This window comes from Gossypium hirsutum, chromosome A12, assembly GCF_007990345.1.
Source record: "Gossypium hirsutum isolate 1008001.06 chromosome A12, Gossypium_hirsutum_v2.1, whole genome shotgun sequence".
Classification (NCBI taxonomy): Eukaryota; Viridiplantae; Streptophyta; class Magnoliopsida; order Malvales; family Malvaceae; genus Gossypium; species Gossypium hirsutum.
In genome coordinates this window covers 22,454,305-22,472,441 of record NC_053435.1, presented here as the reverse complement: position 1 = coordinate 22,472,441, position 18,137 = coordinate 22,454,305, and the positions used below count along the sequence as shown (strand labels likewise).

Here is an 18,137-nt window from a genome sequence, read left to right as displayed (position 1 = left end):
TGTACATTGAGGGCAATGTTCATCTTAAGTGTGGGGGGTATTTATTTCATTATCAGAAAAATCCCTAAATAATTGCCTTGTTCTCTTGAAAAGCTCACATATCATATTTAGGATAAATTTTGATTGATTTATGATTTTGATTGATATATCTTGAATTAAAACATAGGCATTTATGCATTGATTGTTTAAACATTAAGACAATAGAGCATCAAGCATGATAAGTTGATTTTTAAGAATTTAAAATTTTAGGTTGTTTCCCCAAAATTTAGGTATTACTTTGAGTTGGGATTCACAAGTTTTAAACATCAAAAAGCCATAATTTTTGTAAGATTTTTGAGCCTTTTGAGCATCTATTAATTCTTTCATGCTCACTTTTATTATTGCTTTAAGTGCATCAGTAATGAACTGGTATTTTAGAACTTACTTGATTATTCATGGTGAGACCACACCATTTGATTTGATATGTCAAAATGATTAAGGCACTTAGGATTAACCCACTCATGCCATGAAAAGCCTACCTCCATAATTAACCTCTAGTGAGCCACCCCCCTTGAGCCTAACAAGCCATTTCTTGTATTACCCTTAATATTAACCTTTAACCCATTATTGTTGAAATCCCCTAAATTAATTTAAGCCCCATTTTTGTCGAGATTTGAATTGAAATAGTTGCTTAGCCATGTTTTATTCTACTCTGTAATTTAATGTGTTCTTAAAAAAACATATATACATATTAGTAGTGATCTTCTGTTTATAAGCTTCAGAAGTTAAATTCCTTAGTCTGAGAAGAAGCTCTGTTGTACGCAAGTGAAGATTAACTCTTTTTCTAGTTAGGTAATTTTTCAATTCAATCTCGATTCTAACCCTTTCTTTCAGTTTGTGACCACACCCCCTAACCAAGCCTAATTACAACCCTCTAAAGACATTTTGATTGATATATCATCTTATATTATAGTGGTGGAGATTTGATTTTCCTGCAAGCCTATGGTAATGACATTTCATTATTGACTATTGAGTGCTTCATTTATTATCCTTAAACACCTCGAGTGATTTGAGTGAATCTGTAGTGAGGATGTGAAACTCTGTGATATTCTGAATCAAAGGTAATTACTTAAATGAGGAGAGACACCTATGTTTGCATGATTAAATTCTCAACTTGGAATGTTTGAAACTTTTATGTTCTTTTAGTTGAACTCTCAATGTATGATTACCTATGGATTATTCTGAGATATTATCGATAGAAATTATAAGTTAAGAAGAATTTATTTTGATTATGAGTTGAGAATTTTGCTTGAGGACAAGCAAATGCTTAAATGTGGGGGTATTTGATAAACCGTAATTTATACATATTTTTACCCCATGTTTAACGCATTTTGTGGATGATTTTCCATTAGAATTGGTGAATTCGATGCTCCTAATGCTTTAATTTCATGTTTTACACTTATGAGAGCATAGGAGAGCGAAAAGAATGAGAAACAGGCCAAAAACAGAGAAAATGGGCCAAAGTACGAAATCAACACGGCCTGGAGCTCCTCATATGGGCAGACCACACAGCCGTGTCAATTTGGCAGGCTCGAGCACAACCTGAAGTAATCGCACATAGGCATGTCCCTGCCGAGCCCAAGTTGAGTCCAATTCGGAACAGGCTAATTTTGAGGGCTTTTAGGCATTCCAAAGCCTATAAATACACCTCTTTATTCTTAGGCTAGATAATGAAAAGACAGTCATTACTAGTACTTTTAGTTCCTTTGGATTCAACAACCCGATCTTGTTAAAACTATACTACTATTCGATAGGTACACTTGCCTACATAACAATAATAGTTAGTTCAAGAACGAGTAATTATAAATATTTAAAACATATCACAAAATCAAGCGATCAGCATCAAATGAGTTCTGGCGCCCAAATCAGTTAGTGCTTAATCAACATTCAAACTATCGATTAAGTAGGGAATAGTAAAACTTCCTGGATCTTTCAGTTTGGTTGGCAATTTATTTTAGAGTATGGCTGAGCACTCCTCATTAAGTTCCATTGTGGATAAGTCTTCAAACTTCCTTTTGTTTGTTAGAAGCTCCTTTAAGAATTTTGCATATATAGGCATCTGCGATATAGTTTCAACAAAAGGTAAGTTAATATGCAGTTGTTTAAAAAGTTCAAGAAATTTACTGAATTGTGCATCCATACGGTCTTTCATAAACTTTGTCGGTATGGGATTGGTGGTTTATATTCTTTTGGCATTAGGTTGTCACTGTTTTTGGGTTCGACCTCCTTTCTGTCAGCTTCTTGTGGTGGCTTCTTTTTAGATTCAGCTAACACTTTCCCACTCCTTAGTGTAACTGCTTTCGCATGCTCTTTTGGGTTGGGTTCAGTGTTACTAGGTAGACTTCCTAGTGGTCTTTCAGATATCAATTTAGAGAGCTGACCTATCTAAGTTTCGAGCCCTTGGATCGACGCTTGTTGATTCTTAAGAACTGTCTTGGTATTCTGGAAATGAGTTTCTGACACCGAGATGAATTTTTTTAACATCTCGTCAAGGTTTGGCTTCTTTTCTTGCTTGTAAGGTGGTTGTTAAAAACCCAGAGGATGTTGTGGCCTCTGATTTCCTTGACCGCCCCATGAGAAATTGGGATGGTTCCTCCAACCTGCATTATAAGTGTTTTTTGGGATCTAGAATTATTGTTACCCATATATTGGACTTGTTCCTCCTCGATGCTAGGATTGAAGGGTTGATATTCTGTGCATGCTCTTCCTCCATTCGAATCGCACCTCAGCATTGGATGTACCTGAGTAGAACCACACAAACCGTCAATGTTTTTATTTAAGAGGTCTACTTGGTTAGATAGCATAGTAACCGTGTCGAGGTTGAAAACACTAGCTGTTGTTGCTGGCTTTGTTCCCATAACTTGCTACTGATAGTTATTTAGTGACATCTCCTCAATAAATTCGTAAGTCACCTCAGGTGTCTTATTATTGATATTTCCTCCAGCGGCTGCATCAATCATCTACCGAGTCGAAGGATTCAGGCCATTATGAAACGTTTGAACCTGTAGCCAAAGCGGTAACCCATGGTGAGGGCACCTTCTCAAAAGGTCCTTGTATCTCTCCCATGCATCGTAGAGTGTTTCTAAATCCATCTGCACAAAGGAAGAAATATCATTACGTAATTTAGCCGTTTTAGCCGGCGGAAAATATTTTAATAAAAACTTTTCGGTCATTTGTTCCCAAGTAGTGATTGACCTCCGTGGCAACAAGTTTAACCATTGTTTAGCTTTGTTTCTTAATGAAAAAGGGAATATCCGAAGATGAATGATGTCATCAGAAACACCATTAATTTTAAATGTATCACATAGTTCCAAAAAGTTTGCCAAGTGAGCGTTGGGATCCTCGTCCTGCAAACCATCAAACTGAACAAACTATTTTATCATTTGAATTGTGTTAGGTTTCAGTTCAAAAGTATTTGTGGCTACAGCTAGTCTAACTATGATCGATTCAGTTCCTACTAAAGAAGGTTTAGCATAATCATACATAGTGCGCGAAGCAAGATTCTGATTATTAGCAATCGGAGGCGGTAGCGGATTTTCTTGGTTTTCAGCCATCTCCTTGGTTGTGGTTGAAGTATCGTCCTCTTGCTTGTCCTCTGTGTATCTTCGGCTTCGCCTTATTTCTCTCCGATTTCTGTGAACTGTTCAGTCGATCTCACGTCAAAAAGTAGTGGTCCTGATGGGTTTCTTCTGGTCATAAACTAGACAAACCTATCAAAAGGAAATAAGAGAAAAATTAGAAATAAAAATTTAAATTGTAATAATAGTAAAGTGGCTAAAGTAATAAAAATTGAGTTTTTCTATTATCCTAGTTCCTCGGCAACGGCGCCAAAAACTTGATGCGTGATATTCGTAACAGGTTTTAAAGATTTATAAATGAAATGTTCTTGAGACTAGCTTATTATCACAATTAAGGCAAGTGTACCTATCGAACAGTAATATAGTTCAGCAAGACCGGATTGTCAAACCCAAAAGAACTACGAGTACTAGTATTTACTTCCTTTTTATTATCTAGCCTAAAATTTAAGAGGTTTGGTTGTCTAAACTAATTACTAACTAAGAATGCACAGAAAGAAGAACTTGGGAAAATACTTTTGGGAAAATTCGATTCATTGAGACAACACCTAAAGACAAATCCACCTCGACTTCACTTGTTATTTGACTCTGAATTAGACGATTTATTCATTTGACTTGATCCATAGAAATCCCTAAGTTATATTATTATCTCTCTCGAGACTAATAACGTCTAACCCTAGGTTGAATAATTGAAATCTCTTTCTAATTAACACCCTAGAATTGCATTAACTCGATTTATGGATTCCCTTATTAGGTTTCACCCTAATCCGAAAAAATCTTGGCACCCTATCTCTAGGTGCGCAATCAACTCCGCTTAATTATGAGAAATTTACTCTTAGACAGGATCTATTCCTCCTCTGAATAAGAGCTTAACTTGAATCAATATCCTGGAATATCAAAACAAGGATTAAGAACACATAATTAAGAACAAGTCAAATATTTATCGTACAATTCAGATAATAATAACAAGATCTATCTTAGGTTTCATTCCCCTTAGGTATTTAGGGGTTTAGTTCATACTTATGAAAGAAAACATCTCAAAAGCATAAAGATAATAAAACATAAGAAAACCCAAAACTCCTGAAGGAACTTGAAGGGAGATCTCCAATCTTAATGATGAATCCAGCTCTTGAGATGGATCAATCGACTTTCTTTGAGTAATTCATTGCTTCCTACTCTACATCCCCTTTCCTAAGTACCTCCTCAAGTGTTTAAATCGGCTTTGGAATGCCTAAGAGCCCTCAAAATTGACTTTTTTCGAATTGGACTAAACTTGGGTTCAGTAGGGACACGCCCGTGTGTGATTACTGAAGGCTGTGGTCAAGGCTGTTAAATGGGCACCAGCGTGGGATCCACCGGTGTAAGTCGTGCTTCAATCTTGCCAAATTGCAAGGCCATGTGACATGCCCGTATGAGGAAGTCCAGGCCATGTTTTTTACCCATGTGGGTCCATTTTCTCCGTTTTTGGCACGTTTCTCGCTCTTTTTACTCTCCTATGATCTCCTAAGTATAAAACATGAAATTAAAGGATTAGAAGCATCAAATTCACCAAATCTAAGGAGAAACCATCTATAAATGCATTAGGCATGAGGTAAAAAAATATATAAATTACGGTTTATCATTTACTCAAGTGTGATGATATCTAAGTTACTAATCCAAGCATATTCACATACCAAATAAGATATAACTCCGAGCATAAGTATATAAAATATGTTATCACTAGCCATTCCAATGACTAATTACAACCCAAACATTTACATACCCTTACTTGTCACCATTAGCCTATACATGCCATTATACCAAAGTAAGTTTCCTATTTATACCAATACAAGCTGGAGGATAGTGTGATGATGCTCTCACCACTCTCCAACCTTTATGAGCTTCTGAGTACTATAAAACAAAGAAAATAAAACCAAGTAAGCATTTCAAATGCTTAGTAAGTTCGTATAGCAGGGATTTAACTTACCATATATTTTCATTTAAGATAAGCACACAAAAATGCATCCAAGCAATTTGGCTAATAGCCTAAAACAAAACTTCATCAATCATGTTAGTTAAGTAATTCACAAAATACCAAGAACATGGATGAGCTCATCATTTAATGATTTTCATATTCATAACTTTCCATATCACTATTCCATATTACATGTACATTACCATGAAAAATCATTTCAAATTCTTTTTAACCATGTCAGAACTTTACTAATTGAATTTGTTTAAAATATCGATGAATATGCTCATTTAGTACACTTAAAATGTACAAAAATAAAATCCATCAATTCATATCTAGGGGTACTCAATTAGGGCACATAATAAGGAAGCACACTCCCAAGCCATATATCAGGATGCTCAGATGAGCCATGTAACAGGATGCCTATCCGGGCTAAACAAGAAACTCCTAAGAGTTTAGAACAAGGAGCTTGTTGAGCTTAACAGGTAACTCTAAAGCGTTATTAACAAGGAGCTCCAAATAGCATAACTGGGAGTTTATGTAAGCCATGTCAAGACGCTCATAAGAGCCTATATCAGGACGCTAAAAAAAAGTTACGTTTGTGTCTGCAATAAATGTTGGACCACAACCGATCTAATCATGTAACAGGATGCTCACAAGAGCTACGGTAGGGCGCAACACATGCAGAATCACTACCGATCAGGTTGCTCACAGGAACTATATAACAGGACGCTCAAGAGGGCTTATAATAGAATGCTCATCCGAGCCATAATGTCCGCAATATATGCAGGTCTATAATCAATATGAGAAAATATTGTATCCATCGCATTTCATTATTCAAACGGAACTTATCAGTTATGGAGCAATATCGGGCATGTGATTAATTTCATACATTAAACATTTTTGAAATTCAAACAAATACAACATTCGATTCATACATATTAATACACATAATTAAGTTACACGAACTTACCTCGTTACTTGTTCGTATACAGAAATCTACTAATCCGACAATTTTTCTTTTCCTCTATATAACTTTATATTTCAGTTTTCCAGATCTAAATAAAAATTTAACATCAATTTAAACCATTTCATACTCAATTGAATTGAATTCACTTCCTAGGAAAAATTACTATTTTGCCCCTGAACTTTTCATAAATGAAGATTTCATCCTTAAGCTCGGAAAATGAAATTCATGCAATTTAACCCTTATTTCAAGCCTAACTAAATTTTACATGTTACAATAACAACCCATGAATTTCACAAAAATCATAATTTTTCCATAGGTTTTCCCACTTTTCAATTTAGTCCCTAAATCATAATTTCATCAAAATTCTATTTGTAAAAGTTGTTTATCTACTAAAACCCTTTCATTTTCTACCATAAATTTCAAATTTTCAGCATATTCATCCATGGAAAAATTTCAATGCTTTGATCACTTTACAAATTGATCCCCAAAATAGCTAGATTAGGTTATTCCAATTTCAAATATATAAAAATTACTAAAAACGGGACAAGATTACTTACCCAATTAGGCTTGCTTGATTTTCTTTCTCTTGCCTAGGGTTTCCATCGAATTTGGGGATGAAGATGATATAAAGTGATGATATTAAACATTTATTTAATTTATTATCTTTTATTTATTCCCATTTCCAATTTAGTCCTTTTTTTTCTAATTTTCCATGGATGAATCATAAAAATTTCTACTAACTTTTCTTAATGGTCTATTTACCATATAAGGAGCTTAAATTTTGAATTCCATAGCTATTTGATACTTATAGCTACTAGAACTCAACTTTTTCATTTAATGCAATTTGGTCCTTTCCACAAAACATGAAATCAATGAAATTTTATTGATGAAATTTTCATACGTCATTTCTATCATAATGCAATTCATGTAATAATATTAAAATAGAATTTCTTTTTAACTTAGATTTGTGGTCCCGAAACCACTGTTCCGATTTCACTGAAAATGGGTCGTTGCAACTCTCCCCCTAAAGAATTTTCATATTCGAAAATCTTACCAGTAAAGAGGTTTGGGTATTATTTTCTCATTATTTTCTCCAATTCCCAAGTAGCCTCTTCTATACCATGTCGTTGCCAAAGAACGTTTACTAGAGCCACCATTTTATTTCTTAACTCTTTCGTTTCATGTGCTAGGATTTTGATCGGTTCCTCACTGTAGGTCATGTCAACCTAAATCTCAACTTCTTTCAGAGATATAACATGTGAAGGATCTGACTAATACCTTCGTAACATGGACACATGAAATATATTATGAATTCTGTCAAGTTCTGGTGATAATCCCAGTCGATATGCAATAGGTCCAATTCTTTTTGTAATTTCATACGATCCGATGAACCGTGGACTTAATTTTCCTTTACGGCCAATCGGAGAACTTTCTTCCAATGTGATACTTTCAAGAATACCTTATCACCGACCTGGAAATTTATCTCTTTCTGTTTAAGATTAGCATCAGACTTTTGACGATCAGAGGCTGCCTTCAAACTATCCTGAATTATTTTCACCTTTTCTTCAGTCTCACGGACTATGTCAACTCCGTGTATCTTTTTCTCATTAAGCTCTGTCCAATACAATGGAGTTCTACATTTATGACCATATGGAGCCTCATACGGTGTCATATTAATGCTGGACTAATAACTATTATTGTATGCAGATTCAACCAAAGGTAGATACGTTCCCAGTTACCTTCAAATTCTAACACACAACACCGAAGCATATCTTTTAAAATTTGTATCACACGTTCTGATTGACCGTCAGTCTGAGGATGAAATGCAGTACTGAAATGTAACCACATACACGGAGCTTCTTGTAATTTGCTCCAGAATCAAGATGTAAACCGGGGATCTCTGTATAAAATAATAGAAACTGGCATTCCATGTAGTCTGAAAATCTCGAAAACATATAATTTAGCAAATCTATCCAAAGAGAAATCCACACGTACCGAAATAAAGTGTGCGACTTTGGCAATCGGTCAACAATTACCCAGATGGCATCTTTCTTTTTCGAAGATAAAGGTGATCCCGACAAAAAATCCATTGTAACTCTTTCCTATTTCCATTCCGGTATCGTTATTCACTTTAGTAATCCCAAAGGCACCTGATGTTCAGGTTTTACTTGCTGACATATCAAACATTTAGATACAAATTCATAAATATCTCGTTTCATTTTTTACCACCAATGCATCTTTTTCAAATCATTATACATTTTATTACTTCCCGAATGAATAAACATAGTACCATTATGATATTCATGCAAAATCTTATGTACAAGTTCTGAATTCTTTGGTACACATATCCTACCTCTGAATAACTGAAAACCATTAGACCCAATCAAAAATTCTGAATCAGAATTCAACTCGTATTGTACCTGTCTAACTTGTAATTCATCGCACTCTTCTGAGCTTCACAAATCTATTGTAGGAATATTGGTCAAACTTTTAACTCAGCTATAACTGAACCATCAATAGAAAAAGATAACCGAGTATTCATTACTCACAAAGCAAACAAGGACTTTCTGCTTAGAGCATCAGCGACTACATTGGCTTTTCCCGGATGGTAATCAATAACCAAATCATAATCTTTTAACAATTCAAGCCATCTTCGCTGTCTCAAATTCAAATATTTTTTGCAACATCAAATACTTCAAACTTTTATGATCGGTGAATATGTGACACTTTTCACCAAACAAGTAATGCTGCCAAATTTTCAATGCAAACACAATAGCTGCTAACTCGAAATCATGTATCGGGTAATTTCTTTTGTGTGGATTTAGTTGTTTAGAAGCATGAGCTATTACTTTTCCTTCTTTTATCAAAACACAACCTAAACCATTCAGTGATGCATCATTGTAAATTACAAATTCTTTACCTGATTCAGGTTGAACTAGTATAGGTGCTTCAGTTAATAAAGCTTTCAATCTGTCAAAACACTGTTGGCATTTATCAGACCACTCAAATTTCACATCTTTCTGTAATAAACGAGTCATTGGAGAAGCTATCACTGAAAACCCTTAAACAAAACTCTGATAATATCCTACTAGTTCTAGAAAACTTCTAACTTCAGATACATCTTTCGGTGGTTTCCAGTTAACAATAGCTGAAATTTTATTCGGATCCACTTTGATGCCTTCAGCAGATATTATATGTCCAAGGAAACCAACTTCCCGAAGCCAGAATTCACATTTATTGAATTTGACATATAATTGTTTCTCACACAGAGTTTGTAATACAATTCTTAGATTTTAGCATGTTCATTTTCTTCTCGGGAGTATACCAGAATATCATCAAGAAACACTACCACAAACCTATCTAGATACCGTCTAAAAATTCTAATCATTAAATCCATGAATACTGTTGGTGCATTCGTCAGACCAAACGGAATCACAAGAAACTCATAATGTCCATTCCTCGTTCTAAAAGCTATCTTCGGTACATCTGAGTCTTTACTCTTAACTAATAGTATCCAAAACAGAGATCTAATTCAGAGAACACAATAGCACCTTTCAGCTGATCAAACAAGTCATCAATTCGAGGCAATGGATACTTGTTCTTAATTGTAACCTTATTGAGCTGTCTGTAATCAATACATCAAATTCATCAAAAAGCAGTAGCATCAAATCAGTCGAGAAACAATAACCTTTTACCATCAAGGGACAATTTTTACAAACTTTATCCACTATAACATACTAGCCTAGGAGTTCAAAAATTTAACCACAAATTCAATGAACTCAACAGGTAAATTTTTAATAGACACTAAATTCGTGCATATGTATGAATGTGTTGAGCCAGGATAAATAAAAGAAGTAATATCAGTATCAAGAAGATAAAATGTACCAGTAATGATGTTTAGTGTAGAGGCATCTTCTCTTGCATGTATAGCATATGTCCTAACTGGTGCTCTTGTTTCAAACTTAACTGTTGAATCTTTTGTAGCGCCTCGGCTACTACTGACATTACCAGAGTGGCGAGGTGGTCTACCTCTCGAAGCAGGGTTACTCACCTTCGGGATTTGATTAGTATTTTTTTCAATCCTTTATGGACAATCTTTAAGATAGGGTTCAAGAGAACCACATCTATAGCAGGCTCCGCTTCTGATACGACACTCTCCAAAATGAAATTGATTGCAATGCTTACACCTCAGTTTGGGTTTACCAACACTTCCAACACTTGTTACAGATGGAGACGAAGATCTCGGATTAGAGCGTTGAGAGCCTCATTCTTTTCTGGAATATCCTACAAATTTGGTAAAACGGTCATGATATTTCTTTGATTTCTTTGAAGTAGATGATTGTGGCTTGCCCATAAATATTTTACCAAAAATTTGGGCTTCTCTTTCTGCTTGTTTCTTTTCTTTACATAATTCTTTGGCTTTGTGTGCTTGATCGGCCAGTACCATAAATTGCCTTAGTTCAATAATTCCAATTAGTAGCTTGATGTCTTCATTTAATCATTCTTCAAATCGTTTGCACATCTTAGCCTCAACCGAAACCCATTTTCTGGCATACTTGCTTAATCTAACGAATTCTCGTTCATACTCAGATACTGTCCTGTTTCCCTGTTTAAGCTTTAGAAATTCTTTCCTTTTCTGATCCAAAAATCTCTAGCTAATATACTTCTTTCTAAATTCTGTTTGGAAAAACTCCCATGTAACATTTTCTCTCGGAAAAACAGAAGTTATGGTATTCCACCACTGGTAAGTTGTGTCTTTCAATAGTGATACAGTACATTTTAAGCACTCAACTCGTGTGTATGATAATTCATGTAAAACCCTGATAGTATTTTCCAGCCAAAATTTATCCCTCACCAAATCATCTTCGAAAGTAGCCCTAAATTCTTCTACCCTATACTTACAGATTTTATCTACTGGAGGCTTACTAGTTCTAACAGGTTCAGTACCTAGTGGCATGTCAAGAACTAGTTAAGGAGAAAGAAGGGGAGGTTGTTGTACAACAGGATTTGTTCTCAAGTATTCAGTGAACCACTCATTCATCATTTGAAAAAAGGATTCTTTTACCTCATCACCTTAGCCCTTAGATACGAGACTTCTACTACTACTAGATGCAGCTCTTTGTACAGAAGCTTGAGCAGTGCTCTTAGCTTCCTCGGATTCAGCTCTAGCTTGCTTGGATGACATTACTTTATGAAAAACACATTTAAAATGGTTAGGACTTATCACACTATCGCAATTTATATAATGAAATGTATAACTAAACTTATACTTGCTATGTTAGTCTGAGAGTTGGATAAACCGTAGCTTATACTAAAAAATGTAACACCCCTAACCCATATCCATCGCCAGAACAGGGTTACGGGGCATTAAAGAAGTTTACAATTCAATTACAATTAATTTATGTCATTTACTATTCATTTTCAAAAATCAATCACAATCAATCATAATGTCCCTTATATGGATTCTCAAGGCCCAAAATATATATTAGCATCGAGATGGGACTAAATTGGGATCACGTAAAATTCTTTTGCGAAACCTCAAAATATTTCTTAGGTGTAGGGGACACACGTCCGTGTGGCCAGGTCGTGTGGCTCACACGACCAATAACACACCTGTGTCCCAGGCTGTGTAGGCATTCGATGTAACGCATACGACCGTGCTACAACCCATGTCCTTACCCATGTAACTCTCTGACTTAGGTCACATGGCCAGTCACACGCCCATGTGCTAGACCGTGTGGACAATTTAATTTTCAACAATTAGATGCAGGGGTTAGATGGCCAGGACACACGCCCATGTGCTGGGTTATGTGTCTCACACGGTTGAGACACACGTCCGTGTGCTCAATTTTAAGCATTCTGTTTTTCAATTTTTAAGATGCAGGGGCACACAGCCAAACCAGATGCCCATGCACATGGCCATGTGTCATACACGGTTGTGACACACGCCCGTGTCTCTACCTATGTGGCCAAAACAAGGCCATTTTGCAAGCCTCGTTTCTCACCCTTTTTAGCTTGCACATACATAAACACTTCAATTTATTCAACAACCAATTCAAGGCATATAAATCAAACTAATATTCAAGTTTTATACATGTCATGTTGCTCACACTTTCAATTATTCATCTTACCATTTTCTCATAATATATTTACCCAAGTGTGATTATGTCAAAGTTACTAATCCAATCATATTCACATACCAAACAAGATATAACTTGACGCATAAATATATTAAATATGTTGTCACTAGCCAGTCCAATGGCTAATTACAACCAAAACATTTACATACCCTTACTTGTCACCATTAGCCTATACATGCCATTATACCAAAGTAAGTTTCCTATTCATACCAAAACGAGCTGGAGGATAATGTGATGATGCTCCGACTACTCTCTAACCTTTACGCGGTTTTGAGTACTATAAAACAAAGAAAAGAAAACCGAGTAAGCATTTAAAATGCTTAGTAAGTTCGTATAACAGAGATTTAACTTACCATATATTTTCATTTAAGATAAGCACACAAAAATCCATCCAAGCAATTTGGCTAATAGCCTAAAACACAACTTCATCAATCATGTTAGTCAAGTAATTCACATAATACCATGAACATGGATGAGCTCATCATTTAATGATTTTCATATTAACATGCTTTCTATATCATTATTCTATATTACAAGTACATTTCCATGAAAAATCATTTCAAATTCTTTTTAACAATGTCAGAACTTTACCTTTTGAATTTCTTTGAAATATCGATGGATACGCTTATTTAGTACACTTAGAGTGTACAAAATGCAATTTATATCCAGGGGCACCTAATTAGGACATGTAATCAAGAAGCACACTCTCAAGCCATATATTAGGATGCTCAGATGAGCCATGTAACAAGATGTTTATCTGGGCTAAACAAGAAACTCGTTGCACTTAACAGGTAACTCTGAAGAGTTATTAACAGATAGCTTCGGATAGCATAACAAGGAGTTCAAGTGAGCCATGTCAGGAAGCTCATAAGAGCCTGTATTAGGACATTCACAAATAGCTGCGTTTGTGTTTGCAATAAATGCTAGATCACAACACATGCAGAATCACTACCGATCAGGATGCTCGCATGAACTATATAAAAGGACGCTCGAGAGGGCTTATAACAGAATACTCGTCTGAGCTATAATGTTCACAACATATGCAGGACTATAATTAGTACAGGAAAATACTGTATCCATCGCATTTTATTATTCAAACGGAACATATCATTTATGGAGCAATATTGGGCATGTGATTAATTTCATACATTAAACATTAATGAAATTCACACAAATACAACATTTGATTCAGACATATTAATACACAGAATTAAGTTACACGAACTTCCTCGTTACTTGTTCGTATATAAAAATCTACTAATCTGACACTTTTTCTTTTCCTCGATTTAGATAAATGAATGTAACATCAATTTAATCCATTTCATGCTCAACTGAACTGGATTCATTTCCTAGGTAAAATTACTAGTTTTGCCCTATACTTTTCATAAATGACGATTTCATCCTTAAGCTCGAAAAATGAAATTCATGCAATTTAATACTTATTTCAAGCCAAAAAAATTTACATGTTACAATAACAGCCCATGAATTTCACAAAAATTAGAATTTTTCCATGGGTTTTACCACTTTTCAATTTAGTCCCTAAATCATAATTTCATCAAAATTCTCTTTGTAAAAGTTGTTTATCTACTAACAACCTTTCATTTTCTACCATATATTTCAAATTTTCAGCATATTCATCCATGGAAAATTTTCAATATTTTGATAACTTTACACATTGATCCCTAAAATAGCTAGCTTAGGTTATTCTGATTTCAAAAGTATAAAAATTACTAAAGACGGGACAAGATCATTTACCCAATTAGGCTTGCTTGACTTTCTTTCGCTTTCCTAGGGTTTCCATAGAATTTAGGGATGAATATGATATAAAATGATGATATTAAACATTTATTTAATTTATCATCTTTTATTTATTCCCATTTCCAATTTAGTCCTTTTCTTTTTCTAATTTTCCATGGATGAATCATAAAAAATATCTACTAACTTTTCTTAATGTTCTAATTACCATATAAGGACCTCAAAATTTGAATTCCATAGCTATTTGATACTTATAGCTACTAGAACTCAGCTTTTGCATTGTATGCAATTTGGTCCTTTCCATAATTAAACATGAAATAAGCAAAATTTTCTTAATGAAATTTTCATATGTCATTTCTATCATAATGCAATTCATGTAATAATGTTAAACTAGATTTTCTTTCTAACTCAAATTTGTGGTCCTAAAACCACTGCTCCGATTACACTGAAAATGGGTTGTTACAAAATGTTCTAACTTTTGAATAGAGAGTAAGTCAGAGTTTACTTGCATCTCAAATACCTGGATGTCAGGATCATGGTACCTTCTTCCAAATTATGAATGATACTTGCATCTCAAATACCTGGATGTAAGGATCATGGTACCTTCTTCCAAATTATGAATGAGTGCTTGACTTAATTCATGCGAGCTAATCCAATGGCTCCACAACCCCACCTCATCTTGTGCCTCCCCCAACACCTATTCGTCCTCAAAATCTGAATTAGGTAACTATTAACCAACCTGCTACAAATAAGATCCATAAATGCAAAGCTGAAGAATTCCAAGGGTCATATAATGATGATCTAGAAAAAGCTGAATACTGGATGGAAAATACTCAATGTGTTTTTGACAAGTTGATTGCTCACCTAAACATAGTTGAAAGTGTGTTGTTTCATTGTTTAAAGAAGATGCGCACCAGTGGTGGATTACATTAATATCAGTAGTCCCGAGAGATTGAGTAACATTGGAATTCTTTCAGACCGAGTTTAGGAAATAATATATCAACAAAATGTATCTAGAGGATAAGAAATAAGAATCTATCGATCTAAAATAGGGGAACGTGACGGTTATTGAATATGAAAGTAAATTTTTTCATCTGAGTAAATATGCCTGGGAGCAATTAAAATTAGAGGCTGGAATGTGCACAAGGTTTGATTTGGGTTTAAATAAAAATATTCGAGCAATGGTAGGAGCACTTACAGTTAAATAATTTGTGGTGCTACCCGAATGTGCTCGAAAAATGAAAGCGATCTGGAATGGAAAGAAATGAGCAAAAGCTAAAAAGAAAAGCTCATGCAAGCGTAGCATGTCCAAAACTTTTTCGACTCCCCTACCTAAGAAATCAAGAGATTTCAAGAGTCAACCTATTCCTTCTATTAGGAATACGAGAAAGAGTACATTCTGACAAGCTCCTTCGAAGACTCAGGCTACTTCCGGCAAGCTCCTTCGAAGACTCAAGCTACTTTAGTAGTGAGTACAGCTAGCGTTCAAAATACAGACACACCTATTTGTGTTCATCATGGCATGAATCAATTTGGTGTTTGTAGATTAAAAAAGGGAGCATGTTTTTGATGTGCTTCACTTGAGCATTTCCTAAATGATTTTCCGAATAAAGTTGAATCATGTTCAATACAGATTGCCAAACCAACAACTATTTCTTAGAGAGGTAAAAGGTCGAGGCCTAGATGTACTTCTAGAGCTAGTTAAAGAGAGGCATGTGAAGCGACCATTAGGTCTAAAGGTTGGGCACCAGCAAAAGCTTATGCAATCCGTGCAAGAGAGGAGGCTATAGTACCTGATGTTATCATTGGTATTTTTACTCTTTTTAATGTTACAGTTTATGCATTGATTGACCCTGGGTCAACACATTCTTATATATGAACAAATTTAGTAACATAAAAGAATTTACCAATAGAGTTGATTGAATTTTATATTAGGGTGTCAAATATGATAGGTCAGAGTGTGATAGTTAATAAATTCTATAAAAATTGTCCATTGGAAATTTAGGGTTACGAATTTCTTATTGATCTAATGTTATTGTCATTCAATGAATTCAATGTTGTTCTAGGTATGGATTGACTAAAGAGGTCATGATGCAGTTGTTAGCTGCAAACAGAAATGGTTTGTTTTGAAATGTCCGAGTGGTGATGTGATTAGGGTTAAAGCTGACAGATCTAATTGTGTCACTAGTATTGTTTCGGCTTTTACTGCTCAAAAGTTGATCCGAAAAGGTGTTTGATCGCCATTTTTGTGTGACAGGTTTTAAATATTTATAAAGAATCGTTCTTGAAACTAACTATTATCACGATGTAGGCAAGTGTACCTATCAAGCAGTAGTATAGTTTTAGCAAGATCGGGTTGTCAAACCCAAAAGAACTAAAAGTATTTGTAATGACCGTCTTTTTATTATCTAGACTAAAAGTAGGGGGGTTTTTTTTTAACTAACTAATTATCTAAATTAAGAATTCACAGAAAGTAGAATTGGGGGATTACTTTTGGAAAACGATTGAATTAAGACAATACCTAAGGAAAAATCCAACTAGACTTTACTTGTTATTCTGGCTCCGAATCGGACGATTTATTCATTTAACTTATTTCGTAGAGATCCCTAAGTTATGTTGTTATCCCTATTCAAGACTAATAACGTCTAGTCCCTAGATTGAATAATTGAGACTTTTCTCTAATTAACACCCTAGGGTTGCATTAACTCGATCTATGGATCCACTTATTAGGTTTCACACTAATCCGGCAAAATCTTGTCATCTTATCTCTAGGCGTGCAATCAACTCCACTTAATTATGACAAATGTACTCTTAGACAGGGTCAATTCCTCCTCTGAATAAGAGCTTATCTTGAATCAGTATTCTGCGATATCGAAACAAGAATTAAGAACACATAATTAAGAACAAGTTAAATATTTATCATACAATTCAGAAAATAATAACAAGATTCATCTTAGGTTTCATCCCCTTTAGGTATTTAAGGGATTTAGTTCATAACTAAAAAGGAAAACATCTCATAAGAGTAACGAATACAAAACATAAAGAAAACCCAAAACTCTTGAAGGGAAATTGAGTGGAGATCTTCAGTCTTTATAGTGAATCCACCTTCTAAGATGGATCAATCGGCTTCCCTTGAGTGATTCCCTGCCTCCTTCTCTCTGTGCCTCATTTCTTCCTCCTTTTGGGTGTATTTATAGGCTTTGGAATGACCAAAAACCCTCAAAATTGGCCTTTTCCAAATTAGACTCAACTTGAGCTCGGTAGGGACACTCCCGTGTGACACGCCCGTGTGAGTCGTGCTTCAATTCTGCCAAATTGACACGGCCGTGCGGTATGCCCGTGTGAGGAAGTCCAAACCGTGTTGATTTCGTACTTTGGCCCATTTTCTCAATTTTTAGCCCGTTTCTCGTTTCTTTTGCTCTCCTATGCTTGCCTTGGTATAAAACATGAAATTAAAGCATAGGAGAATCGAATTCACCAATTCTAAGGAAAAATCATCCGTAAAATATGTTAACCATGGGGTAAAACTATGTATAAATTACAGTGTATCAAATACCCCCACACTTAAGCATTTGCTTGTCCTCAAGCAAAATCCTCAGCTCATAATAAAAATAAATCCTTTTCAACTTATAATTTCTATCGATAATATCTCGAAATAATCCACAAGTAATCATACATTGAGAATTCAACTAAAAGAACATCAAAGT

The 18,137-nt window shown here is 34.9% G+C and overlaps 1 non-coding gene across 1 annotated transcript; it reads left to right on the top strand.

The window, feature by feature from the left end:
- Positions 1 to 3,057: 3,057 nt before the first annotated feature.
- Positions 3,058 to 3,164, top strand: LOC121211885 (small nucleolar RNA R71). Its single transcript, XR_005907102.1, has one exon. It is a non-coding gene; the product is annotated as a small nucleolar RNA R71 (small nucleolar RNA).
- Positions 3,165 to 18,137: the final 14,973 nt, after the last annotated feature.